Below are 26,996 nucleotides of genomic sequence, written 5' to 3'. Positions count from 1 at the left end.
GACAGCTCTGCAGAATACCTCCATACATTCCAAAATCACTGAAGCTATGCGCTTTCACAGTAATTAAATACAGCTGGATGAAACAGAGAATTATTGACTTTGATCTGGCAAAATTCCCGATTAAGAAGGGACACTAACATTAAAGGTTATGAGTGACACTGACATGGGTTTGAAATCTTCCAAGGAAAGGGTATGACAACAAATTAGTTTAGTAACTGTACCAATTTAGACTGAGTGTAATATATCCCTGTAATAGTTACAAAGCCTTTTAAGGCAAGTGCAAAATATGCTAGTATAAGCCGATTAGATAATATGTGAACATTTACAAAAAAGTTTTGTTCTCAAAATTTTTACACCTTGCTGCAAAAGTAAGTATTTATTGCACATTATTGCCGTGAAGGAGAGGTTTCTTGACAGATGATAAGAGGCATGAATAGAGTGGATGGCCAGAGCTTTTTCCCTAGGGCAGAAATGGCTAATATGAGGAGGCATAGATTTAAAGTGAGTGGAGGAAAATACAGGGCAGGGGTTCCCAATTTACCCATCGCTTAATGGGCCATGGCATAATAAAGATTGGGAACCCCTGGTTCAGGGGGATGTCAGAGTTAAGTTCTTTACACAGAGAGTGGTTAGTGTAAGGAATGCCTGCCAGGGATGGTGATAGAGGCAAATACATTAGGGACGTTTAAGAAACTCTAGCACAGGCCCATGGATGTTGAAAAAAATGGAGGGCTATGTGGCGTTAGATTGATCTTAGAAAATGTTAAAATATTGGCACAACATTGTGGGCCGAAGGGCCTGTATTGTGCAGTAATGCTCCATGTACTATTATATGAGGGCCAACTATGTCGGTGGATTATTTTACACCATAACCACACACTCGGAATATCATGTGTACTTTTGTGTTTACATTGGATTGTGGATTTGGCTTCCTTTCTTTTTTAAAATCTGACCCAGCTATCACTTCAAATCTAATTTCACTTCAGTGCCTCTAAAAAGCAAGATGAAATTGAGCCTTTCAGTTTAGAAATCCTTTGCATTTCCCAGTCTTCAGAACCTTTCAGTTGATTTAATGTCTATCTCCCTCTTCCATCTTTTCACCAGTAGGAAGCAAGGGAAGAAATTCCTGTGATCCTGGCAGACGTTTGTCTACCTCCCCTAGACACGGGTGAGGTAGCAGAGGACTGGAGGGTGGCCAACGTTATGCCTTTATTTAAGAAAGGCTGCAAAGATAAGCCAGGGGACTACAGGCTGGTGAGCAGAACATCAGTGATGGGGACATATGTTACTGGAGGGAATTCTGAGGAGCTGTCAGTATTTAGAAAGGCAAGAACTGGTTAGAGATTGTCTGCATGGCTTTATGCATGGGACATTATGTCATCAGAATTTGACTGAGTTTTTGGAAGTGCTGAGCAAGAAGATTGACAAGGACAGGGCGATTAATGTTGTGTTCATGGACCTTTTGACCACTTGGTAGATTGGCCCAAAGGTAAGATCACATGGGATCTGAGGTGAACTAGCCAATTAGATATAAAATTGGCTTGGTGGAATGAGCAAGTATTGGGTTTGTTTTTCAGATTGAAAACCTGTGATCAATGACATGCTGTGGAGATCAGTGCTGGGTCCTCTGTTTACAATATATATTAACAATTTAGATTAAAATTAAGGTGAAATATTTAGTAACTTTGAGGAAAACACCAAAATAGGTGGTGTGGTGGACAGTGAAGAAAGTTAGTCAACTGGGAAAATGACCAAGGAATGACTTGTGGAATGGCAGCACCAAGAGATGCATTTTAGGAACATAAACCTGAGCAGAACTTGCACAGTAAATGGTGAGGCCTTGGGGAGTATAGAACAGAGAGACCTAGGTGTACAAGTACATAATTCCCTGAAAATGGCAACACAGGATGGTGAAGAAGGCATTTGGCACCCACATGAGTTAAAGTTCAAAGTTAAAATTCAAAGTAAATTTTATTATCAAAGTACATATATGTCACCATATACAGCCCTGAGATTCATTTTCTTGTGGGCATTCTCAGCAAATCTACAAAATAGTAATTATAAGAGTTAATGAAAGACTACCCCCAGCTGGGGCATTCAACCAGAATGCAGAATGCAACAAACTGCGCAAGTGCAAATACAAATAAATAGCAATAAATAACGAGAACATGAGATGAAGAGTCCTTGAAAGTGACCATTGGTTGTGGAAACATTTCAATGATAGGGCAAGTAAGTTGAGTGAAGTTATCGCCTTTTGAAGATGTCACGTTCTAGCTGTGTAGGATGTTGGAGAAACCAGGTGTGTAATATTGTTACAGTTCTAGTCACCATACTGGATGTGATTATGAAGCCAAGAGTTTGACACTAGGGGATCATTCAATAGTCTTAAACCAGCGGGTTAGAAGCTATCATTGAGCCCAGTGATACATGTTTTCAGTCTTCCCTATCTTCTGCCTGTTGGGAGAGAATGTTCAGTGTGGGTAGTGTGGGAGAGGTCTTTGATTATGCTGGCTGCTTTAGTGAGGTCATGGAGTGAAGGCTGGTTTCCATTACGTGCTGTTGCTCCACAACTCTCTAGTTTCCTGTGGACATATACAGAGCAGTTGCCATGCCAAAGCATTACAGATCCAGATAGCAACACACATCAAAGTTGCTGGTGAACGCAGCAGGCCAGGCAGCATCTGTAGGAAGAGGCGCAGTCGACGTTTCAGGCCGAGACCCTTTGTCAGGACTAACTGAAGGAAGAGTGAGTGAGAGATTTGAAAGTTGGAGGGGGAGGGGGAGATCCAAAATGATAGGAGAAGACAGGAGGGGGAGGGATGGAGCCAAGAGCTGGACAGGTGATAGGCAAAAGGGGATACGAGAGGATCATGGGACAGGAGGTCCGGGAAGAAAGACGGGGGGGGGGGGGGGACCCAGAGGATGGGCAAGAGGTATATTCAGAGGAACAGAGGGAGAAAAAGGAGAGTGAGAGAAAGAATGTGTGCATAAAAATAAGTAACAGATGGGGTACGAGGGGGAGGTGGGGCCTTAGTGGAAGTTAGAGAAGTTGATGTTCATGCCATCAGGTTGGAGGCTACCCAGACGGAATACAAGGTGTTGTTCCTCCAACCTGAGTGTGGCTTCATCTTTACAGTAGAAGAGGCCGTGGATGCACATGTCAGAATGGGAATGGGATGAAGAATTAAAATGTGTGGCCACTGGGAGATCCTGCTTTCTCAGGCGGACAGAGCATAGATGTTCAGCAAAGTGGTCTCCCAGTCTGCGTCGGGTCTCGCCAATATATAAAAGGCCACATCGGGAGCACTGGACGCAGTATATCACCCCAGTCGACTCACAGGTGAAGTATTGCCTCACCTGGAAGGACTGTTTGGGGCCCTGAATGGTGGTAAGGGAGGAAGTGTAAGGGCATGTGTAGCACTTGTTCCGCTTACATGGATAAGTGCCAGGAGGGAGATCAGTGGGGAGGGATGGGGGGGACGAATGGACAAGGGAGTTGCGTAGGGAGCGATCCCTGCGGAATGCAGAGGGGGGGGGGAGGTAAAGATGTGCTTAGTTGTGGGATCCCGTTGGAGGTGGCGAAAGTTACGGAGAATAATATGTTGGACCCGGAGGCTGGTGGGGTGATAGGTGACGATCAGGGGAACCCTATTCCTAGTGGGGTGGCGGGAGGATGGAGTGAGAGCAGATGTACGTGAAATGGGGGAGATGCGTTTAAGAGCATTGATAGTGGAGGAAGGGAAGCCCCTTTCTTTAAAAAAGGAAGACATCTCCCTCGTCCTAGAATGAAAAGCCTCATCCTGAGAGCAGATGCGGCGAAGACGGAGGAATTGCGAGAAGGGGATGGCGTTCTTGCAAGAGACAGGGTGAGAAGAGGAATAGTCCAGATAGCTGTGAGAGTCAGTAGGCTTATAGTAGACATCAGTGGATAAGCTGTCTCCAGAGACAGAGACAGAAAGATCTAGAAAGGGGAGGGAGGTGTCAGAAATGGACCAGGTAAACTTGAGGGCAGGGTGAAAGTTGGAGGCAAAGTTAATAAAGTCAACGAGTTCTGCATGCGTGCAGGAAGCAGCGCCAATGCAGTCATCGATGTAGCGAAGGAAAAGTGGGGGACTTTATCCGCTCAGGGGATCTCCCATCCACTGCTACCAACCTTATAGTTCCCACACCCCGCACTTCCCGTTTCTACCTCCTACCCAAGATCCACAAACCTGCCTGTCCTGGCCGACCTATTGTCTCAGCTTGCTCCTGCCCCACCGAACTCGTTTCTGCATACCTCGACACGGTTTTATACCCCCTTGTTCAATCCCTTCCTACCTATGTTCGTGACACTTCTCACGCTCTTAAACTTTTCGATGATTTTAAGTTGCCTGGCCCCCACCGCTTTATTTTCACCATGGATGTCCAGTCCTTATATACTTCCATCCCCCATCAGGAAGGTCTCAAAGCTCTACACTTCTTTTTGGATTCCAGACCTAATCAGTTCTCCTCTACCACCACTCTGCTCCGTCTAGCGGAATTAGTCCTTACTCTTAATAATTTCTCCTTTGGCTCCTCCCACTTCCTCCAAACTAAAGGTGTAGCTATGGGCACCCGTATGGGTCCTAGCTATGCCTGCCTTTTTGTTGGGTTTGTGGAACAATCTATGTTCCGTGCCTATTCTGGTATCTGTCCCCCACTTTTCCTTTGCTACATCAATGACTGCATTGGCGCTGCTTCCTGCACGCATGCAGAACTCGTTGACTTTATTAACTTTGCCTCCAACTTTCACCCTGCCCTCAAGTTTACCTGGTCCATTTCCGACACCTCCCTCCCCTTTCTAGATCTTTCTGTCTCTTTCTCTGGAGACAGCTTATCCACTGATGTCTACTATAAGCCTACTGACTCTCACAGCTACCTGGACTATTCCTCTTCTCACCCTGTCTCTTGCAAAAACGCCATCCCCTTCTCGCAATTCCTCCGTCTCCGCCGCATCTGCTCTCAGGATGAGGCTTTTCATTCTAGGACGAGGGAGATGTCTTGCTTTTTTAAAGAAAGGGGCTTCCCTTCCTCCACTATCAACTCTGCTCTTAAACGCATCTCCCCCATTTCACGTACATCTGCTCTCACTCCATCCTCCCGCCACCCCACTAGGAATAGGGTTCCCCTGGTCCTCACCTACCACCCCACCAGCCTCCGGGTCCAACATATTATTCTCCATAACTTCCGCCACCTTCAACGGGATCCCACCACTGAGCACATCTTTCCCTCCTCCCCTCTCTCTGCATTCCACAGGGATCGCTCCCTACGCAACTTCCTTGTCCATTCGTCCGCCCCATCCCTCCCCACTGATCTCCCTCCTGGCACTTATCCGTGTAAGCGGAACAAGTGCTACACATGCCCTTACACTTCCTCCCTTACCACCATTCAGGATCCCAAACAGTCCTTCCAGGTGAGGCAATACTTCACCTGTGTGTCGACTGGGGTGATATACTGCGTCCGGTGCTCCCGATGTGGCCTTTTATATATTGGCGAGACCCGACGCAGACTGGGAGACCACTTTGCTGAACATCTACGCTCTGTCTGCCAGAGAAAGCAGGATCTCCCAGTGGCCACACATTTTAATTCCACATCCCATTCCCATTCTGACATGTCTATCCACGGCCTCCTCTACTGTAAAGATGAAGCCACACTCAGGTTGGAGGAACAACACCTTATATTCCGTCTGGGTAGCCTCCAACCTGATGGCATGAACACCGACTTCTCTAACTTCCACTAAGGCCCCCCCTCCCCCTCGTACCCCATCTGTTACTTATTTTTATGCACACATTCTTTCTCTCACTCTCCTTTTTCTCCCTCTGTCCCTCTGAATATACCTCTTGCCCATCCTCTGGGTCCCCCCCTCCTTGTCTTTCTTCCCGGACCTCCTGTCCCATGATCCTCTCGTATCCCCTTTTGCCTATCACCTGTCCAGCTCTTGGCTCTATCCCTCCCCCTTCTGTCTTCTCCTATCATTTTGGATCTCCCCCTCCCCCTCCAACTTTCAAATCCCTTACTCACTCTTCCTTCAGTTAGTCCTGGCGAAGGGTCTCGGCCTGAAACGTCGACTGCACCTCTTCCTACAGATGCTGCCTGGCCTGCTGCGTTCACCAGCAACTTTGATGTGTGTTGCTTGAATTTCCAGCATCTGCAAAATTCCCGTTGTTTACAGATCCAGATAGGGTGCTTTCAAAGTTCAAAGTACGTTTAATTATCAAAGTATTATATGTCCCCATGAGATTTACCTCCTTATCACAAAACAAAGAAACTCAAAAATAGAAGACTATCAAACACCCAATGCGCTGGGGGAAAATGTGCAGACAATAAAAATAAGCAAATAACATTCAGAACCGAAGTTCATGAAAGAGAGTCCACAGCCACGAAGTCAGTCAGAGCCGATTCAGGAACCCGCTAGTTGCAGGCCATAGTCTCAGTTCAGTGCAGAGATGAGCAAAGCTCAGGGAGCAGCGAGCTGAACCGGCATGTCCCTCGCCTCCAGTCCCGACACCCTGACCTTTTCAATCTGGCCCAGCACTTAAACTGGCCAAATAGAGGGTCGTCCCTTGTTCTCAGACCTGGGCCCTGCTGCTTTAACACAGTCTTCTGCATAGGATCCATGTGTATTAATAAAAATTAGTAAGGTTGTTGAAAGGGACATGCCAAACTTCTTCAGCTTCCTGAGGAAGTAGAGGTGGGTGAGCTTTCATGGTGTCAGGATGGTTGGACTTGGACTGGCTGTTGATGATGTTCATTCCAAGGTACTTGCAGCTCTCACACTATCAACCTTAACATCGTTGATTAGACAGGAGCAAGTACACCCCTTCCTGAAGTCAATGGCCAGCTCTTTTGTTTCGTTGACATTGAGGGAAAGGATGTTGCCATGACACCCTGTTACTAAGCTCTCAACCTCCTTCCTGTTCTTCAATTCATCATTATTTGAGTTGGAGCAGAATCCGGCTGCACGCTCCTGAGTGTACAGAGGGTAGAGTTGGGGGCTGAGGATGTAAACTTGTGGAGCAGAAGTGCTTCGAATAATTGTGGCAGAGGTGTTGCTACCCGTCCTTACTGATTGCAGTCTGTTGCTTTGGAAGTGCGAAAGGCATTTAGACAGGTTTATGAATAGAAAAGGTTGAAAGCAAATCGAGGTATTTCTGCAGTGATTGGCATGCAGGAGTTGCGCCAAAGGGCCAGTTTCCGTGCTGTAGAACTCTAGGAATCTTCGACACTCTGCTTGGAGCATTGCCTGCCATTTCTACTTATTGTTGCCTTTGGAATTGATGTGTTCATTCACTTACACCCTCCCACTTGGCTGCCTGTCCCTTGTACTTTTCCACACAGCATCTATTCATCGCAGAAAGTATAGTGCAGAATAAAATCAATGTTCACCAGTGCACACTTTTTATCTTGCTATTTTTTTTCAGTTCAATTTCCTCATTCCTTGTATATTTTGTTACTACAATGAAGGAGTCTATTCAGTCCATTGACTCAATGCAGGTGCTAAGCACAATTGCGTGGCACACATCTTCGGACTATGGGAGAGCACCCGGAGGAAACCCATGCAGTTACAGGGAGAACACACAGAATCCTTACTGGCAGCAGGAGGAATTGAACCCCCATCACTAGTACTGTAAAGCGTTGTACTAACCACTTTGCCACAGTGCCACTTAATATCCACCCAGACCTTTCCTATCCGTATACTTGCCCAAGTGTCTTTTAAATATTGTTACTCTGCTTTCCATAAACACCTCCTCTGGCATCTTGTACCCTAGATGCATCACCTTCTGCCTGAAGAAGATACCCTTCAAAGTTCCTTCAAAACCTTTCCCGTCTCACCTTAAACCTATGCCCTCTTTTTTATTATTCCCTTTCCCTGGGAAAAAAGGACTGTGCAAATTCACCCTAACTATTCCTTTAATAAATTTTAAAACCTCTATTCAGGATGCTCTAGTCAGGAGGAAGAAGGCAGCATACATGAGGTTTAGGAAGCAAGGATCAGATGGGTCTATTGAGGAATATAGGATAGCAAGAAAGGAGCTTAAGAAGGGGCTGAGAAGAGCAAGAAGGGGGCATGAGAAGGCCTTGGCGAGTAGGGTAAAGGAAAACCCCCAAGGCATTCTTCAATTATGTGAAGAAAAAAAGGATGATAGGAGTGAAGGTAGGACCGATTAGAGGTAAAGGTGGGAAGATGTGGCTGGAGGCTGTGAAAGTGAGCGAGGTCCTCAATGAATACTTCTCTTCAGTATTTACCAATGAGAGGGAACTTGATGATGGTGAGGACAATATGAGTGAGGTTGATGTTCTGGAGCATGCTGATATTAAGAGAGAGGAGGTGTTGGAGTTGTTAAAATACATTAGGACAGATATGTCCCCGGGGCCTGACGGAATATTCCCCAGGCTGCTCCACGAGGCGAGAGAAGAGATTGCTGAGCCTCTGGCTGGGATCTTTATGTCCTCGTTGTCCACGGGAATGGTACTGGAGGATTGGAGGGAGGCGAATATTGTTCCCTTGTTCAAAAGAGTTAGTAGGGATAGTCCAGGTAATTATAGACCAAGTGAGCCTTACGTCTATGGTGGGAAAGCTGTTGGAAAAGATTCTTAGAGATAGGATCTATAGACATTTAGAGAATCATAGTCTGATCAGGGACAGTCAGCATGGCTTTGTGAAGGGCAGATCGTGTCTAACAAGCCTGATAGAGTTCTTTGAGGAGGTGACCAGGCATATAGATGAGGGTAGTGCAGTGGATGTGATCTATATGGATTTTAGTAAGGCATTTGACAAGGTTCCACATGGTAGGCTTATTCAGAAAGTTAGAAGGCATGGGATCCAGGGAAGTTTGGCCAGGTGGATTCAGAATTGGCTTGCCTGCAGAAGGCAGACGGTGGTGGTGGAGGGAGTACATTCAGATTAGAAGATTGTGACTAGCGGTGTTCCACAAGGATCTGTTCTGGGACCTCTACTTTTCGTGATTTTTATTAACGACCTGGATGTGGGGGTAGAAGGGTGGGTTGGCAAGTTTGCAGACGACACAAATGTTGGTGGTGTTGTAGATAGTGTAGAGGATTGTCAAAGATTGCAGAAAGACATTGATAGGATGCAGAAGTGGGCTGAGAAGTGGCAGATGGAGTTCAACCCAGAGAAGTGTGAGGTGGTACACTTTGGAAGGACAAACTCCAAGGCAGAGTACAAAGTAAATGGCAGGATACTTGGTAGTGTGGAGGAGCAGAGGGATCTCAGGGTACATGTCCACAGATCCCTGAAAGTTGCCTCACAGGTGGCTAGGGTAGTTAAGAAAGCTTATGGGGTGTTAGCTTTCATAAGTCGAGGGATAGAGTTTAAGAGTTGCGATGTAATGATGCAGCTCTATAAAACTCTGGTTAGGTCACATTTGGAGTATTGTGTCCAGTTCTGGTCACCTCACTATAGGAAGGATGTGGAAGCATTGGAAAGGGTACAGAGGAGATTTACCAGGATGCCGCCTGGTTTAGAAAGTATGCATTATGATCAGAGATTAAGGGAGCTAGGGCTTTACTATTTGGAGAGAAGGAGGATGAGAGGAGACGTGATAGAGGTGTACAAGATAATAAGAGGAATAGATAGAGTGGATAGCCAGTGCCTCTTCTCCAGGGCACCACTGCGCAATACAGGAGGACATGGCTTTAAGGTAAGGGGTGGGAAGTTCAAGGGGGATATTAGAAGAAGGTTTTTCACTCAGAGAGTGGTTGGTGCGTGGAATGCACTGCCTGAGTCAGTGGTGGAGGCAGATACACTAGTGAAGTTTAAGAGACTACTAGACAGGTATATGGAGGAATCTAAGGTGGGGGCTTATATGGGAGGCAGGGTTTGAGGGTCGGCACAACATTGTGGGCCAAAGGGCCTGTACTGTACTGTACTATTCTATGTTCTATAATTCGGTCAGTCTCTTGTGCTCCAAAGCACAAAGACTTAGTCTTTCCAGCCTCTCCCTATAACTCAATGCCCTTGATTCCTTCGCACGCTTCTAGCTTAATGACATATTTCCTATAAAAGCGCAACCTAAGGCATACACGGTACTCCAGATGTAGCCTCACCAACATCTTCTGCAGCCACAACATAATGTCCCAACTCCAATATGCTATGTCCAGACTGATATTGTCAGAGTGCCAAACACCTTCTTCACCATCCTGTCTGCCTGTGACACCATCATCTGGGAACCATGTGGAACGTAAAACATGGAATAGTACAGCACAGTGTAGAGTCTTCAGCCCACAATGTTGTGCTGACCTTTTAACCTACTCTGAGATATCTGCCCCTGGCAGCATGTTCCATGCTCCAACCACTCGCTGTGTTAAAAACCTACTTCTAACATCTCCCTTGTTCTTTCTTCCAAATATCTTAAACTTACGTCCCCTCGGATTAGCCATGAACTTGTACTCTTCGGTCCCTCTGTTCTACAACACTCCCCAGGGCCTTCACTGTGAATGTTCTACCTTGGTTTCGCTTTCCACAGTGCAGAAATCACACTTAACTGCATTGAATGCTGTTTGCCATTTCTCGGCCCACTGACCTAGCTGATCAAAATCTTTCTGCAGTTTTTAATAACTTTATTCACTGTTTGTGAAGGGGGTGGAGATACATCTCTACCAAAGGAAGTGTAAGGCGCTCCTTCCCTCCTCTAGCCTACAGGTCATCCTTGACAAGATGCAGCACCCACTTAGCCCCCCGATCAGGGTTACATGAAGTTATGGGTGCAGGTTGTGGACGGTCATATGAGCAGCTGATGCATAACACAAGTCCTGATGCCAGGCAGACAATTTCTAAAGAGGACTGATAATGGTTGGGATCACTTGTCTTGTAAAGACGCTGCCCAGAAGAAGGCAATGGCAAATCACTTCTGTAGAAAAGTTAGTCAAGAACAATCACAGTCAAGACCATGACATGGCGCATAATGAATGAATGAATTCACTGACAAGAGAAGATCTGCAGACGCTGGATATCCGAGCAAAACACACAAAATGCTGAAGGAACTCAGCAGGCCAGGCAGCACCTATGGGAAAAAGAACAATTGACATTTTGGGCTGAAACTCTTCGGCAGGACTGGAGAAAAAGAAAGCTGGGGAATAGATTTAAAAGGTGGGGGGAGGGGAGAGAGAACCACCAGGTGATAGGTGAAACCTGGAGGGGGAGGGATGAAGTAAAGAGCTGGGAAGGTCTACCTGAAGGATATGGGAATTCATGGAACCTGATGGTCTCCCTGACGACGACCTCCCTGACAACGACACCTGCAGGAAGTGCAGCCAACTCCAGTTCCTGAAAGACAGCATTAAGGAGCTGGAAACACACATCAAAGTTGCTGGTGAACGCAGCAGGCCAGTCAGCATCTCTAGGAAGAGGTACAGTCGACGTTTCAGGCCGAGACCCTTCGTCAGTCCTGATGAAGGGTCTCAGCCTGAAACGTCGACTGTACCTCTTCCTAGAGATGCTGCCTGGCCTGCTGCGTTCACCAGCAACTTTGATGTGTGTTGCTTGAATTTCCAGCATCTGCAGAATTCCTGTTATTAAGGAGCTGGAGCTGGATTTGGATGGACTGAGGATCATCTGGGAGGCAGAGCAATTGATAGATAAGGCTTTTGAGCAGGTGGTTGCACTCAGAGTGCAGAATTCAGGGAGTGAACACCGAGAGAGCTAAAGGGAGAAGGAAGTCAGTGCAGGGTCCCACTGTGGCCATTCCCCTCAGCAACAGGTAGACCCCTTTGGATACTGCTGTGGGGGGGTAACCTGTCTGGGCAAGGCAGCAGCAGCCAGACCAATAGCACTGTGGTCGGCTCTGAGTTTCAGAAGGGTAGGGTGAAGTCAGGCAGAACAATAGTCATAGCGGACTCGATAGTTAGGGGAACAAATAGGAGATTCTGTGGCAGCAAAAGAGTCACCAGAATAGTGTGTTTCCTCCCAGGTGCTAGGCTCCAGGATGTCTCTGAGTGGTTGCAGAATATTTTTGAAGGGGAGGGTGGGCAGCTGGAGGTCGTGGTACATGTTGGTACCAATGACCTAGGTAGGAAAGAGGTAGAGGTCCTACGTAGGAAGTTTAAGGAGTTGAGAAGGAGGCTGAACAAGACCTCCAAGGTGGTAATCTCCAGATTACTCCTGGTGCAACGAGCTAAGGAAGGTCAAAACAGGAAGATAGCGCAGACGAATGAGTGGCTGAGGAGATGGTGCAGGGGGCAAGGCTTCTAGTTCTTGGACCATTTGAACTTTTTCTGGGGAAGGGGTGACCTGCACAAGTGGGATAGGTTGCACCTGAACTGGAGGGGAACCAATATCCTGGGAGGGAGGTTTGCTAATGCTGTTGGGGAGGGATTAAACTAGATTTGCAGGAGAGTGGAAACTGAAGTGAAGAGGCAGAGGATGGGACGGTTGGTGCACAAACAGAGACAGCTTATAGGGAGTTTGTGAGGAAGGATAGGCAGATAATAGAGCAAAGATGCATTCAGCCAGCTGGCTTGAGATCTGTCTATTTTAATACAAGGAGTATCATAAACAAGGCTGATGAACTTAGAGCGTGGATCAATATGTGGACATCCATTTGGCCACTATGATGTCGTGGCCATTACAGAGACTTGGATGACTCAGGGGCAAGAATGGCTGCTGAGTGTGCCGGGCTTTAGATGTTTCAGAAAGGACAGGGAGGGAGGCAAAAGAGGTGGAGGTGTGGCATTGCTAATCAGGGATAGTGTCATGGCTGCAGAAAAGTAGTAAGTCATGGGGGGATTGTCTATAGACCCCCAATAGTAACAGGGATATCGAGGAGCTGATAGGAAGGCAGATTCTGGAACAGAGCAATAATAATAGTTTTTGTGATGGATGATTACAACTTTCCTAATATTGACTGGCATCCCTTTAGAGCAAGGGGTTTAGATGGGGTGGAGCTTTTTCGGCATGTTCAGGAAGGTTTCCTGATGGAGTATGTAGATAAGCCTACTAGAGGAGAGGCTGTACTTGATCTAGAATTGGGAAATGTACCTGGTCAGATATCAGATCTCTCAGTGGGAGAGCATTTTGGAGGTTGTGATCACAACTCTATCTCCTTTGCCATAGCACTGGACAGGGATAGGAGCAGAAAATTTGGGAATATCTTTAATTGGGGCAGGGGGAAATATGATACTATTAGGCAGAAACCTGGGATCATAAATTGAGACCAGATGTTCTCAGGGAAATGCATGGCAGAAAATATGGCAAATGTTCAACAAAAGCATGGTGTTCTGCATAGGTATGTTCCATTGAGGCAGGGAAAGGATGGTAGGGTACAAGAACCATGGTGTGCAAAGGATGTAGAAAATCTAGTTCAGAAGAAAAGAAAACCTTACGAAAGGTTCAAGAAACTAGGTACTGTTAGAGCTCTAGAAAATAAGATTGCCAGGAAGGAGCTTTAGAATGAAATTAGGAGAGCTAGAAAGGGCCAGAAGGCGGCCTTGGTGAGCACGAGTAAGGTAAATCCCAAGGAGTTCTACAACTATGTGAAGAGCAAGAGGATGAGCCATGTGAGAATAGAAACAATCAGGTGCAATAGTGGAAACGTGTGCATGTGTCGGAGAAGGTAGCAGAGGTACTTAATAGAACATAGAACATAGAAAACCTACAGCACAATACAGGCCCTTTGGCCCACAATGCTGTGCCGAACATGTACTTACTTTAGAAATTACCTAGGGTTATCCATTGCCCTCTATTTTTCTAAGCTCCATGTACCTATCCAGGAGTCTCTTAAAAGACACTGTTGTATCCACCACCACCAAGGTTGCCGGCAGCCACATTCCATGCACTCATCAATCTCTGCATAAAAAACTTACCCCTGACATTTCCTCTGTACCTGCTTCCAAGCATCTTAAACCTGTGCCATCTTGTGTCAGCTATTTTAGCCCTGGGAAAAGGCCTCTGACTATCCACACGATCAATCCCTCTCATCATCTTGTACACCTCTATCAGGTTTCTTAATCATCTTATACACGTCTACCAGTATTCTTAATGGATACTTTGCTTCAGTGTTCACCAGGGAAAAGGACCTTGGCAATTGTGGGGTTGACTTACAACAGACTGAAATGCTTAAGCATATAGACATTAAGAAAGAAGATGTGCCGGAGCTTTTGAAAAACATTGTTAGATAAGTCGCTGGTCCGGAGGAGGTATACCCCAGGCTACTGTGGGAAGTGAGGGAGGAGATTGCTGAGTCTCTGGCGATGATCCTTGCATCATCAATAGAAACAGAAGAAGTACCCAAGGATTGGAGGGATGCAAATGTTGTTCACTTGTTCAAGAAAGGAGTAGAGATAACCCAGGATATTATAGACCAGTGAGTATGACTTCAGTAGTGGGCAGGTTGTTGGAGAAGATCCTGAGGGACAGGATTTATGAGCATTTGGAGAGACATAATCTGAATAGGGATAGTCAGCATGGCTTTGTCAAGGGCAGGTCATGCCTTATGAGCCTGATTGAATTCTTTGAGGATGTAACAAAACACATTGATGAAGATAGAGCAGTGGATGTAGTGTAGATGGATTTCAGTAAGGCATTTGATAAGGTTCCCCATGCAAGGCTTATTCAGAAAGTAAGGAGGCATGAGATCCAAGGAGCCCTTGCTTTGTGGATCCGGAATTGGCTTGCTCACAGAAGGCAAAGGGTGGTTGTAGACGGGTCATATTCTGCGTGGAGGTCGGTGACCAGTGGTGTTCCACAGGGATCTGATCAGGGACCCCTCCTCTTTGTGATTTTTATAAACAACCTGGATCAGAAAGTAGAAGGGTGGGTTAGTAAGTTTGCTGATGATAGGAAAGTTGGGGGTGTTGTGGATAGTCTGGAGCATTGTCAAAGGTAACAGCAGGACATCGATTGGATACAGAACTGGGCTGAGAAGTGGCAGATGGAGTTCAACCCAAATGAGAATGAAGCTGTTCATTTTAGTAGGTCAAATTTGAAGACAGAATATAATATTAACGGTAATATTCTTGGCAGTGTGGAAGAGCAGAGAGATCTTGGGGTCTATGTCCATAGGACATTCAAAACTTCTGCACAGGTTGACAGTGTTGTTAAGAAGGCATATGGTGTGTTGGCCTTCATCAACCATGGGACGAATTCAAGAGCCATGAGGTAATGTTACTGCTATATAAGACCTTAGTTAGACCCCACTTGGAGTACTGTGCTCAGTTCTGGTCACCTCATTTCAGGAAGAATGTGGGTACTATAGAGCAAGTGTAGAGGAGATTTGTCTGAATTAGAGAGTGTGCCTTATGAGAATTAGTTGAGTGAACTTGGCCTTTTCTCCTTGAGCGATGGAGGATGAGAGGTGACCTCATAGAGGTGTATAAGATGTTGAGAGGCATTGATTGTGCTGAAATGGCTAACACAAGGGGACATAGTTTTAAGGTGCTTGGAAGTAGGTATGGGGGAATGTCAGAAGTAAGTTTTTCACACAGAGAATGGTGGGTGCATGGAATGCACTGCCAACGATGGTGGTAGAGGTGGATACAATAAGGTCTTTTAAGAGACTCTTAGATAGGTACATGGAGCCTAGAAAAATAGAGGGCTATGCAGTATGGAAACTCTAGGCAGTTTCTAGAGTAGGTTACATGGTCGGCACAACATTATGGGCTGAAGGGCCTGTAATGTGCTGTAGATTTCTATGTTCTATGTTCAATGGTGTGACCACAGTAAGTGATGCTTGGTTAAAGAATTCACACTTGACTGTCATACTCTGAACCTATGATCTTCGAATCATTTTAACACTGCCTTGAGATTTTGGAGATGTTCCTTGCCTTCCTTATCAGTGACAATTATAACATCCAGGTAGAACTTGGTGCCTGGGCAGTCTTGCAGCACCTGGTCCATGGCTTTCTGCCAGAGTGAAGGTGCAGATGCTACCCCAAAAATAACCCTGTTACAGTGATAAAGCCTGTTGTGAGTGTTTATGGTGAGGAACACCATCTCTGTCTGTAGGAAGGCCTCAGCTAAGTCCACTTTGCTGAAGGGTTTTCCTCCAGGAAGGTTTGCAAAGACATATTCTATCCTTTCCAGAGGATATTGATCTACTTTTCAGTACTGGGTTGATGATGACCTTAAAATCACTACAGTTACTGACAGATCCATTCTTCTTGGCTACTGGGACCACTGGCATTGCCCATCGGCTCCCTCAACTTTGGAAAAAATTCCTCCATCCTCAATGTGATCGAGCTCACCGGCTACTTTATATCAATGGTATAAGGAACCGGACCAGCTTTGAAAAACTTAGGTATGACATTTTCACTTAGTGCTATTACGCGACTCCCTTGTCCATTCGTCCTCTCCGTCCCTTCCCACCGATCTCATGCCCTTACACTTCCTTCCTCACTACCATTCAGGGCCCAAGACAGTCCTTCCAGGTGAGACGACACTTCACCTGTGAGTCGGCTGGGGTGATATATTGCGTCCAGTGCTCCCGATGCAGACTTCTATATATTGGCGAGACCCAACGCAGACTGGGAGATCATTTCGCTGAACACCTACACTCTGTCCGCCAGAGAAAGCAGGATCTTCCAGTGGCCACACATTTTAATTCCACGTCCCATTCCCATTCTGATATGTCTATCCACGGCCTCCTCTACTGTAAAGATGAAACCACACTCAGGTTGGAGGAACAACACCTTATATTCCGTCTGGGTAGCCTCCAACCTGATGGCATGAACATTGACTTCTCAAACTTCCGCTAATGCCCCACCTCCCCCTCATACCCGATCCGTTATTTATTTATATACACACATTCTTTTTCACTCTCTCCTTTTTCTCCCTCTGTCCCTCTCACCATACCCCTTGCCCCTCCTCTGGGCTTCCCCCCCCCTTTTCCTTCTCCCTGGGCCTCCTGTCCCATGATCCTCTCATATCCCTTTTGCCAATCAACTGTCCAGATCTTGGCTCCATCCCTCCTCTTCCTGTCTTCTCCTGTCATTTTAGATCTCCCCCTTCGCATCCCACTTTCAAATCTCTTACTAACTCTTCTTTCAGTTAGTCCTGACGAAGTGTCTAGGCCCAAAACGTCGACTGTACCTCTTCCTAGAGATGCTGCCTGGCCTGCTGCATTCACCAGCAACTTTTATATGTGTTGCTTGAAATTCCAGCATCCTGCAGATTTCCTTGGGTTTGCTATTTTACCTTTGATATGTTTGAATTTTCCAATACCATCCCTGAACACTGTTCTGGCATCGTCCAGTACCTTTCTTAATTTGCTTTCAGTAACTCTTTTGTAGGGGATGTGGCATGCAAATGGTGGATGGATCTCCAGTCAAGTTGTAGTTGTCTCAGCAAATCACTTCCCCACAATGCTGGTCCCCTTGGTTTTACCAGATACAAGTCCAATGTATCTTGTAGCTTGTTGTATTTCACTGTTACAAATGACATTCCAACAGCAGTTATCTTTTCTCCAGTCTAAGTTCTTAGTTGGATATCACAGGCTTCAGTTCAGTGTCTTTGAAGTGCTGTTCAAACTCATTTTGTGGAATGACTGAAAATTCAATTTTAATTAATTTGCCGTTCACTTTTGGTGTAAACCATATTACCTATCTATTGTTAGTGTTCACATTGTAAATCTCAAGGCTACTCAGTCCTGTGTCAGTTTCAACAGATATTTCATCAACAGCATTCAGATTACAGCTATTTTTTTGAAATTGCAACTTCAATTTTTTTTTAATCTTTTTCTCTTCCTTGTGCAGCCCATTTATTTTTATCTGTTTGACATTCTCTTTGTATGTGTCCTACTTACTACAAGTTTTGCCTTTAAATCTGCATTGATCTGGTTTATGTGAGCCCCTGGCACAACAAAAAGACAATGTGTTTGGCCAGGCCAGTTTCTGTTTAGAAATTGTCATTCTGTTCATGCTCACTTTCACTCCTGACTACAACACAATTGTGTCTCTTTCTGCTGTTTTCATTGATACAGCTATTTCAACTGCTCTGTGACACATAAGTTATGCTTCATTTAGGAGCCATTTTTTGAATAATTTCTTGTAAGATTCCACAAGCAAAATGATCTTTCAGCGCATCATTAAGCCCATTACCAAACTGACAATTCTCAGACAATTTCTTCAATTCAGCCAAGAATGCTGAAATGGACCGCCTTTCCTTTTGATTGTGCTTATGAAACCTAAAATGTTCTGCAATCAACGATGGTTTTAGTTCTAAATGTTCCTGCATTACTTTCATGATTTCAGCCGAGCTCATTTTGACTAGCTTGGTTGGTGCATTTAAATTTCGAAACAAACTCAGCAAAACTGGTACTCGTTTCTCATTGGCTATTTCATTTGCTTTAAAATACTGCTCAGTCCACTTGCTATATAATATCCAGTTGTCTGTTGTGTAAGCAGAGGTGTCAATCTTTCTGATGTAGCCAACCATTTCTGCTCTTTTTTAATGATATTACCCACACTCACTAATAATGACCCGATGAATTGTTCCATTTTTCTGCCTTTTTTAACTCATCATCTCTGTCCCTTCCCAAAGAAACATGTGCTGCGTTGCTTTAATTTATTTGACCTTTTCTCACTCTCCTTTTTAAAGCTCTAATGTCTCACTGTGCCTCAATAGGTAGGTAGTTGTCTTGGGTTCATTTTAAAAATACTTTGCCGCCACTATTAACTCCAAAACATTAAACTAATTGAAAGGAAAAGATGGGAGTTTAAAAAATGAGTCTAACTTCATGTTTACTTTTAGTGAAGCACACACATATCATGTGACAGTGTCATGTTTTATGCAATTTGCTTATTTTTACATATAACCTGTAATGAATTATTTAAATGAACAAGAATGCTGAATCAAACAATATATTTACAATATCACTCAATTACAGAATTAAGTACAGAAAATGTTCAAAGCATTCAACAAGTCAACTGGTATCTGTGGAAAGAGAGCCAGATGTAATGTTTCAAATGGATGAGTCTTCTTCGGAATTGGGAAAGTCCAGATGAAGGATCTTTGACCTGAAATATTAACTCTGTCTTCCCACAAATGCTGCCTGACCAGTCAAGAGTTTCCAGTATTTCCCATCTAGGTAATGTTTTCCAAACATTGCTCTGATTCTTTTTCCAATGACTATAATTCTGCAGTCCTCTGGGTACGAATAGTTCCCTTTTATTTACTCCATCCAATGCCCTGGTCCAAGTGTCAGTTCATCCTGTTCTACTGCTCCGATGGAACACCTTTACATAGTTTCAACAAAATCTTCTTGGACTAATCTAAGCAGATGCAAATTGCAGGAAGTCTATAAGTGAATCTGTAATCCAATATATGCAGCTGATGGCTGGTAGCAATTGTTGAAATTGTTTTGGTTTGAGAAATGGAAAAATGAAATCTTGGCAATTTTCCTTACTGAACAAATACCATGGAATCATTTTAAGATGGACTGCATTTGCCAAAAATATCTTTGGGTATGTTGTCATACAATGGAATGAGCTCTGTTGTGATAAATATATTGATGGAAAAGAATTATACTTGGAAGTAGGTACAAGGGGAATGTCAGAGGTAAGTCTTTTCCACAGAGAGTGGTAGGTGTGTGGAAAGCATTGCCAGTGACAGTGGTATAGGGAGCTACAATAGGGTCTTTTAAGAGACTCTTAGATAGGTACATGGGGCTTAGAAAAATAGAGGGCTATGCAGTAGGGTAATTCTAGGCAGCTTCTGGAGTAGGTTACATGGTCGGCACAACAGTGTGAGCCGAAGGGCCTGTAATGTGCTGTGGATTTCTATGATTCTATGATTCCATATTTCTTGTGAAGTCATAGTTATAGAACCTGCCAGCACAGAAACAGGCCTTTCAGCCCATCTAGCATGTGCTGAACTCTTATTCTGACTAATCCCATCGACCTGCACCAGGACCATTCACCTCATTCTCCTGCTTTCCAGGAAATAAAGTCCTAACCTACCCAACCTTCCCCTATAACTCACAAGTATGATCTCAAGCTCACCAAATGTCCCTACTGGCCCCGTTCGTTTTGCCAGTCTCCTGCTCACTCGCCACAAGCAATGGCTCACATGATCTCAAGGACGCCAAACGTCCTGACTATACTCAAGCTCCTCTTAGCTGAAAGCCAATAAAATTTTCTTGAGCTAATCTAGCAGATGGAAATGGCAGGAAGTCTATAGGGTGTACAGGTGTACTTTATAAAGTGGCCAGTGAATGTATATCTGTCTTTCTCTAAAGTTCAAAGTTCAAAGTAAATTTATTATCAAAGTACATATATGGCACCATATACAATCCTGAGATTCATTTTCTTGAGGGCGTACTCAATAAATCCAATAACCGTAACAGAAACAATGAAAGACCGCACCAACTGGACGTCAACCAGTCAGTAGTATACAGCAAACTGTTCAAGAACAGAAAGAGAGAAGTAATAATAATCAATAATCAATAAATATTGAGACCATGAGATGAAGAGTCCTTGTAAGTGGGTCCATAGGTTATGGGAACAGTTCAGTGAGGGGACAAGTGAAGTTGAGTTCAAGAGCCTGATAGCTGAGGGGTAGTAACTGTTCCTGTAACTGGTGGTGTGAGTCCTGAGGCTCCTATACTGTCTTTCTGACAGTAGCAGTGCGAAGAGAGCATGATCTGGGTGGTGGGGGTCCCTGATGGATGTCACGTTCCTGCGACGGCACTCCGTGTAGATGTGCTCAGTGGTGGGCAGGACCGTATCTACTATTTCTTATAAGATTTGCCATTCAAGATCATCAGTATTTCTATACCAGGCTGTGACACAGCCCGTCAATATACTGCACAGCAGTAGAAGTTTTCCAAAGTCTTTGATGTCATGCAGAATCCTCACAAACTCTGGATGAAGTAGAGGCACTGCTGTGCTTTCTTCATAATTACATTTATGTGTTGGGCCCAGGACAGGTCCTCTGAATGATAACTCTGAGAAATTCAAAGTTGTGAACATCTTCACCTCTGATCCCCTGATGAGGACCAACTCACGGACCTCTGATTTCCTCCTCCTAAAGTTACTACTCAACCCCTTGGTCTTGCTGACATTGAGTGAGAGGTTGTTATTGTGGCACCACTCATCCAGATTTTCAGTCTCCCTCCTCTTTGCCAATTTGTCACCACCGTTGATTCAGCCTACATCAGTGGTGTTGTTAGCAAACTCGAATATAGCATTGGACTGCTGTAACTATATGTTATAATTATGTGGTTCTGTCAGTGTTAGTCTTTGGTCTGTCCTGCTTTCTGTGATATCACTCCAGAGAAACATTGTATCATTTCTTAATGTATGCATGCATTTCTAAATGACAATAAAAGAGGACTGAGTGTTCTCATAATCTAAACTGTGCTTAGCCACACAGTCATAATTGTAAAGCATGTGGAGCAGGGGTCTAAGCTCACAGCCCTGTGGTGCACCTGTGCTGATGCAGATTGTGAAGGAGATGTTGTTGCCAATCTGATCTGACTGGGGTCGCAAGTGGGGAACTTGAGGATCCAATTGCACAAGGAGGTATAATGTCTTGTATTCAATGTCCAAACAAGTAAAATTAGAATGTTGATTAAAATAATTGCCTATCATTTAGACTTGAACAAAAATGCTGCAAACATTTAACACATTTGAAATTTGTAATGAGAGGAAGAAAATTACTTTTTCAGCTGATAACCTTCCCTCTTTTATAACCACACAGCTTAAGCAGAACTCATTTTATAAATGATGTTAATGAAGGCAATGGCCTCTTTCCCTACTGCAGATTTTAAGTGTTCACACTCCTTCCTCTAGGTGATCATTACTTACTTTTTTCTTCAGCAGAGTGGACAGGTTCAAAGATGGAATGCTGGATGGGTAGCATGTTCTTGTCCAGAAGACATTATTTTTACTTCATATCTTTGATTCACTTTTCCAGCTGGAGAGAAAATTTCTTTTCTCTCACATTTTCAGTTCTCTTCAACATTTTTAGAATTTGCATCATACTCACTTGCATCAATTTTTCTTATTTTTCCATTGAGATTAAATTTTATTTCCAAAACCTTCTTTAATAGGTCAGTAATCATACTTTCCATTGCGTGATTTTGTTTAATGTAACTGTAGAACAATGGAGCCAAATTAGCATTGATCCAACGTCTATTGCATTTTCCTTATAATGGTAGATAAACCATTTAGAATTTTATTCAGTTGAACAATTAGGAACTTTGACAAATAAAATATTTTTTAACTAAGGTAGACTTCAATTTGTGGAGATGAGTTTTTTTTAACAATATTTTATATTGAGCCCATTTTCAGAGAAATGTACAGTCTGGTACAGGGAGTGGGTCAATGGTGGCCCAACATTTAACTAACATTTGCAACATGATCACAAGACCATAAGAGATAGGAGCATAATTAGGCCATTGAGTCTGGTCCACCATTTCATCATAGCTAATCCATTTTCCCTCTCAGCCCCTTTGTCCTTTCTTCTCCTTTTTGAATAAGTATGTTTATCTATGACTGTACAGGCTACAGCAGCAGAAGACCATGACTGTGTTCTTCTCTACTGCTGCGGTAGCCCATCCACTTCAAAGTTCAACATATTCTGTGTTCATAGATGCTCTTCTGTACACCACTGATGTTAAGGCTGATTTACACTTCCGCGGTAACTGGACGCCATAACCTATGCAGGTAGCCTGCGCGCGTTGTGAGCCTTTATACTTGTGCGTTGGTGTGTCTGCATAGCTCGGCAATTCACGCATGTGCACTCACCTGCCCACGCAAGGCTTCATGGTCACGGTAGTCCAGGTTAAACAAGATGCGGGTGTCTTTTCTTTCGTGCGAAATGTGTCCATAATTTCAGAGGTCTGTAAAGCTTTATGGAAAACATTGCAGCCAGAGTTCCTTCCCTGCCCTTCAGTCGCCCAATGGGAAGCTATTGCAGCGTAGGATGAAATGCGATACTACCAAGCGGATCAATCACAGTTGTTGGGTCTGCGTTGCCGCGACGCGCGGTTGTATTTTGGGAGAGGTGCGCGTCGCAGCAACGCAAGCTCTCGCGTAGGGTTCCGCGTCGGCTTTGCGTAGGGGTTGCGGCGACACAGACCTTACAGCGACGCATTGACGCAGAAGTATAAATCAGCCATTACTCACCTTCCTGCCAGCTTGAACCAGTTGGGCCATTCTCCTCCGACCGCTCTCATTACCAAGGCATTTTTGCCCACAGAACTGCCTCCCACTGGATTTTTTTTTGTTTATCACACCATTCTCTGTAAACCCTAGAGACCGCTGTGTGTGACAGATCACAGGAAACCGGCAGTTTCTGAGATAATCTCAAACCACTCTGCCTGGCAGCAAGAACGAAAGTCATTTGGATTACATTTCCTCGCCATTCTGATGTTTGCTCTGAACATCAAGTGCACCTCTTCTTCTTCTTGTAATGTTTAATGGTGGTTGACATAAGGTGCATTTCCACGACTTCCTGAGTTGGAGTGTGAAGCAAAGACACAGGAAGTATACCCACTAAAATACCCTTTTAAAAATTCAATATCAAAAGGTCTAATGCTTTTCAGAAAGTCAGATATGCACTGATATACATTATGATGGCAGTGATATCCTAACAAACTTTCCATGTTAAACTGTGACTGTCCCAAAGATCTTAATTTAGCAATTAGATGTTTCATTTGCACCTCAAAGGAATTGCATTCAAACAATATATGCTGCATTGTTTCTTGATAAATGCAATCCCTACAAATGCCTGTGCCATGCATATTAATTCTGAACAAGGAATTATTCAACCTAGTATGTACAATATGTAAATGTGCAAGCATAGCTTCTTCCCTCCTTTTATACCCATCTCCCAGTTGTTCCACCATCCACTGAATTTTATATAAATGCCAACCTCTCTTTTTCTTATCCTAACTTTGTTGCCATAATGATTAAACAGACTTTTAAATCATGACTTTCACCTTTCCCTTATGCAAAGACACCACTACATTTAAATCCTTAATTTTAAATGATTTCTTTGCAAGAGTTTCTGATGCCTCATTTCCATCAATCCCAACATTGGATTGAACCCATATGAAATGTATAAATAGGCTTACAGCCTGCAACCTCAACAGATGTTGTCCTATTTTGGGAAGAAAGCTTGAACTGCTATTTGAAATACCTGTTTTAATAGACGACAAGACCGAGAGCAAATCAGAGCACAGAAGTACATAATCATGGTGTACTTCTTCAACCCATTCCAAGGCTAAAATGATAGTATCCATCTCAGAAGTCAATACTGATACTTTGTCTGATAGTCCTTCCTTCATAGTCACCTGAAACTTTGGAACATAAAGAGAACACCTGAACGACCTGTCACTGGATCTCTTGAACCATCTGTGTGAATATGTAAGAATCCATCATATCTGCCTTGCATATATTGCTGAACTTCCTGTGCCACTGATAAACAACCACTCCTCATCTTGATCTTCTCCTGAACGCCCAAATCAACCACAGGCAAAGGGAAAAACCATGGCAAAGTGGGAGAAAGGTGTACACTGGGACCGTATTCCACATTAAACAACCCAAGGTTTTGTTCCCAGTTATTTCCCATTCCACCAAAACTGAAGACCTTATGAATACAGTGCTTCCAACACCCTACCAATGTTATCAATATTGGATGACCAGCTTTATGTCCTCGTACATTAACTCAACAAACCATTGCTAACTATAATCTGCATAGATGTAAAGGCACTTCACCCATTTCTACCAGTAAGGCCAAAATTGAGGACGCTTCAATTGCAGCACAATATAATCTCAATGCTTAAGCTTGACCTGGGAGCTTTAAGACGACTGGTGAGGCTGAACTGAACCACGTGACCATGCATGTTTTTACACATTGAGTTGCTGCCACATGATTGGCTGATTAAATATTTACATTATAAGCAGGTGAACAGGTGTGCCTAATAAAGTAGCCACTAGGCATATCTTAAAGTAAAATTTATGATATTCCCTTCATTATTTGTTTTACCTACTCCACAGAAATTATACTTTACCCTCAGTTTTAAGACCATAAGATATAGAAGCAGAAGTAGGCCATCGAGTCTGCTCTGCCATTTCACCACGGCTTAAATATACCAAATGATTTGGCCTCCACTCTCTGGATGAAGAAATTCCTCCTCATCCCCATTCTAAATGGACATCCCTATATTCTGACGCTGTGTCTTCTGGTCTTACACCAACCCCCCCCCCACCCCCCACTGCAGGAAACATCCTCTCCACATCCACTCTATTGAGGCCGTTCAACATTTGATAGATTTTAATGAGATCCCCCCTCATTCTTCTGAATTCCAGTGAGTATAGTCCCAGAGCCATCAAATGTTCCTCATATGATAAGCCTTTCAATCCCGGAATAATTTCCGTGAACCTCCTTTGAACCCTCTCCAATGTCACTACATCCAATGTTAGATAGGGAGTCCAAAACTGCTCACAATACTCCAAGTGAGGCCTCACCAATGCTTTATAAAGCCTCAACATTACATCCTTACATTTATATTTTAGTCCTCTCTCAATGAATTCTATCATTGTATTTGCCTTCCTCACTACCTAGTCAACCTACAAATTAACCTTTAGGGAATCCTGCACAAGGGCTCCCAAGTCCCTTCACTCCTCAGTTTTTTTGTAGTCAACCCTTTCATTTCTTCATCCAAAGTGCACTTCCTGACACTGTACTCCATCTGCCATTTTTTGCCCATTTTCTTAATCTGTCTAAGTCCTTCTGTATCCTCTCCACTTCCTCAAAACTACCTGTGCCTCCACCTATCTTCATATTGTCTGCAAACCTTGCCACAAGGCCATCAATTCTGTCATCCAACTCACTGACATGTAGCACAAAAAGATGTGATCCCAACATAGACAGCCAACCAGAAAAGACTCCCTTTATTCCCACTCTTTGCCTCTTGCACAATGCTCTATGCATTTTAGTATCTTTCCTAGAATACCATGCGCTCTTAACTTGTTAAGCAGCCTCATGTGTGGCACCCTGTCAAATACCTGTCAAGTCCAAGTACACAACATTCACTGATCCTCCTTTGTCTATGCTCCTTGTTACTTCTTCAAAGAATTCCAACAGATTTGCCAGGCAAAATTTTCCCTTAAGGAGACCATGCTGATTTTGGCCTATTTTATCATGTGCCTCCAAGTACCCCAAAACCACATCCTTAACAATTGGCTCCAACATCTTCTCAACCACTGAGGTCAGACTAACTGGCCTATAATTTCCTTTCTTCTCTCTCTCTCTATTTTGAAAACTGGAGTGACATTTGCAATTTTCCAGTCCTCCGTAACCATTCCAGAATCCACTGATTCTTGAAAGATGATTAATAATGCCTGCACAATCTCTTCAGCCACCTCTTTCAGAACCCTGGTGTGTGCAGCATCTGGTCCACGTGACTTACCTCCCTTCAGACCTTTCAGTTTCCCAAACAGTTTCTCCCTAGTGATGGCAACACATACACTTCTGACCCTGTTTTCTTCATTCTAGATGAATATTTTATCGTTTTCTTGCTCATAAACTCTTTCTTTTTGGCCTTTAATATATTCCTCTTGGTTACTGTTTCCTGTCTCCTCCAACCTTCAATTAGTCAGGTAATCAAGTCTCAGAATTAGAATCAGAATCAGATTTAGTATCACTGGTATATGTCATGAAACTTGTTAATTTTATGGCACAGTGCAATGGAATACATGAGAGATAAATATGAAGGAAAAAACTGAATTATATTAAGTATATATATGTCTAGTAAATAGTTAAGTTAAAAGAAGTAGTGCAAAAATAAAACAGTAGTAAAAAAGTAGTGATATAGTGTTGGGGTCATACTCTGTGTCCAGTACTCCCGGTGTGGCCTCGCGTATATCAGTGCAACCTGACGTAGATTGGGAGACTGCTTTGCCGAACACCTACACTCCATCCACCAGAAAAAGCAGGATCTCCCAGTGGCTACCCATTTTAATTCCACTTCTCATTACCATTCCAATATGTCTATCCATTGCCTCCTCCACTGTCA

General features: G+C 43.9%; 1 protein-coding gene across 5 annotated transcripts in view; it reads right to left on the bottom strand.

Moving 5' to 3' along the window:
• Positions 1-23,160, bottom strand: part of LOC140205799 (uncharacterized) — a 70,260-nt gene extending 47,100 nt beyond the window's left edge. For 3 of the 5 annotated variants that reach the window (XR_011887971.1, XM_072273492.1, XM_072273491.1), the window contains exon 1: positions 22,720-22,919. The gene's annotated coding sequence lies outside the window, so the exon portion shown is untranslated. Of the gene's footprint in view, positions 1-21,777; positions 21,848-22,719; positions 22,920-23,100 lie in introns of those variants that run through there. The other 2 variants (XM_072273494.1, XM_072273493.1) reach the window with 2 other exon arrangements.
• Positions 23,161-26,996: the final 3,836 nt, after the last annotated feature.

The sequence above is a fragment of the Mobula birostris genome, chromosome 12 (assembly GCF_030028105.1).
Source record: "Mobula birostris isolate sMobBir1 chromosome 12, sMobBir1.hap1, whole genome shotgun sequence".
NCBI classification, from domain to species: Eukaryota; Metazoa; Chordata; class Chondrichthyes; order Myliobatiformes; family Myliobatidae; genus Mobula; species Mobula birostris.
This window is presented reverse-complemented; position numbering and strand designations above follow the sequence as displayed.